Below are 2,791 nucleotides of genomic sequence, written 5' to 3'. Positions count from 1 at the left end.
AAGCAGGTATATGACCAAAAGCATTCCCAGCAGTTATTATCCTGTCTATATGCAGGAAATCCAGGAGCACATTATTTTGCATGTCCTTTTCTAAGAAAGTAAGGTGTTATCTGATGGAAATTCAGCTATGTTTTTTAGCAGGTAGGACAACAGTATAAAGGCTCCCTCACTGGCCTAAAGAGTGTGAAGTGGGGGAAGGAAGTAGAGTCAGTTGGAGCTTCTAAGTTGAAGCTTTGCTTAATAGCTCTGATGTAAGACATGAATGAAATCTTCTGATGTCAAAGACAGGTCAAAGACAGGTCAAAGTCAAATGCTGTAATGCTGGTGAGCAGCAGGTTATATGATTCAGATTATTTCTCTTATCAATAATATTGATTTCCTTTTAGACAAGGTACAAGGCCAATTTCTGTTTATTTTATCTTTTATTTATTTTAGTCATTGGACTGTGGCCATGCTGGGGCACTGCCTTGAAGGGTTTTAGTGAGACAAATCAACTCTAGTACTTTTTTAAAAAGCCTGGTGCTTATTCTGTCAGTTGCTTTTGCCAAAGCACTAACTTATGGAGGATGAAAACAAACCAACACCAGGAAAAAGTCCTCAGGAAAAAGCAGTGAATGTATAGCACTCAAAAAATAGTAAATTGTAGTTGGCAAAAATGTTAATCGTGACACTTTCTTCCAAAATCCAGGAAGTTGTTGAGATGCTTGAAAAAGTGGTAGTCGGTAGGCAAGAGGTCTGGTGAGTATGGCAGATGAGGCAGAGTTTCATAGCCCAATTTGTTCAACTTCTGCAGGGTCAGTTGTGCGATGTGCAGCCGAGTGTTGTCATGGAGAAGAATTGGTCCTTTTCTATTGACCAATGCTGGCTGTTGTTGTCGGAGTTTCTTTGCTGACAGTACTTCTCTGCCATAATAGTTTCACCTGAATCCAAAAAGTTGTGATGGATGAGACCAGCTGCAGACCACCAAACAGTCACCATGACCTTGTTTTGGTGCAAGTTTGGCTTCAGGAAGTACCATGGAGCTTCGTCGGCATCCAACCACTGAGCTGAGCATCACCGGTTGTCGTAAAGAATCGACTTTCCATTGCAAGTCACAATCCAGTCGAGAAATGGGTCATTTTTGTTGTGTAAAAGAGTAAAAGAAGGGAAGATGACACTTCAAAACGGTGTTTTATTTTGGTTGTCATTCAATTCGTGTGGCACCCATTTCTCAAGTGTTTTTGTTTTTCCAATGTATTTCAAGTGGTTGGAAATTGTCGTATACATTACGTCTAATTCAGAAGCAAGTTCTTGAACAGTTGTGCATGGATTGGCTTCCACTAAGGCTCTTAGTTCAATGTTGTCAACATCCGATGGCCGACCACTCCGCTTATCATCTTCAAAACTCTTGTCACCATTATGAAATTTCTTGAATCACAATTGTGCTGTACGTTCATTAGTGGTTCCTGGGCCAAATGTATCATTGATATCACGAGCTGTTTCAGCAGCTTTCCGGCCTAGCTTGAACTAGAATAAGAAAATTGTGTGAATTTGCTTTTTGTCCATGTTGTATTCAACATTCCAGAAAAAATGGCCTAATTACTCAAAAAGAAAAAGGGTAACACAATTAGATAGAGAAATGCTTCAAAAACCAAGATGATGCCAAACACGCCTTCAACGACTTCATCGCTACCAGAACGTAGGATTTTTATGCTACTGGCATAAATAAACTTGTTTTGTGTTGGCAAAAGTGCGTTGGTTCTGATGGTGTTTATTTCAATTAATAAAGTTTTGTTTGAGCCGAGATATGTGCATCTGAATTTAAAGGTTAAAAGCCGCAAGAACTTTCTTGACAACCTAATATATATATATATATATATATATATATATATATATATTGATAGATAGAGATAGAGAGAGAGAGAGAAAGAGAGAGAGAGAGAGAGAAAGAGAGAGAGAGAGGAAGAAAGTCAGGATGACTGCCGTTTTGCAGCCAACATCATGCAAAAAGTATTTATTTTAGTGTATAATAAATTACTTTACGTGTTACATCCATGCCTTCTGTCCTCTTTGAAAATCATGGCCATGTCATATCACAACACTAAGACAGAACTATTTCGCCTCCATTGGCCTGCTCTCCTTAACATCATGCCAAGACACATAAAAGAAGAAAAAGATCTCATAACATTCAAACAGCTCCAGGATGAATATCTCCAATAAATTCCAGAGAAACCACCTACACTGGATGTACTTCTGCAAACAATAATTCTTTACTCAAATGAGCTAGGTATCCAAAGAATGACTGTAATATGAAAACATCAGTAAATGTGTTTTCCAGTGGTACTTATAAGTTAGTCATGACTTGGATCAATTCTGGCCAAAACTTATCTGAGAGTGTGTGTTAATAACACCTAGGAGGTGCTTTTTCCATTCACCAAAGTGAATGGAGCTATGGCCAAGAGGAACTGATGTCATCAGATTATATCTAAAGTTCATCGGGTGCTTCAACCCTGCACTATAACATCTGTCCGTTGGTGGCCAAATCACTGCTGCACATCTTCTCCTGGTTTCCAGTTTAACTCCTCTCTCTTGCTCCAAAGCCAACAAGAGGCTCTTTCAGCTGCCTCTCCCATCCTGCGCATAGCCACCCTTCATTCCTTTCCTCTCACTCCAATGGCTGTAAGCATCCTCCATGCTGAGTCAGTAAGGAACCCCCAACAGCCAGCCTTGACTGGGAAAAGCCATACCTGCCATCCCTTCTCCCTGCAATGTATATAAATATGTATATATATATATATATATATATATATAT

Source organism: Octopus bimaculoides, chromosome 18 (genome assembly GCF_001194135.2).
Source record: "Octopus bimaculoides isolate UCB-OBI-ISO-001 chromosome 18, ASM119413v2, whole genome shotgun sequence".
In the NCBI taxonomy this organism is placed as follows: Eukaryota; Metazoa; Mollusca; class Cephalopoda; order Octopoda; family Octopodidae; genus Octopus; species Octopus bimaculoides.
The sequence above is the reverse complement of the archived record's forward strand: the minus strand, read 5'-3'. Positions refer to the sequence as shown.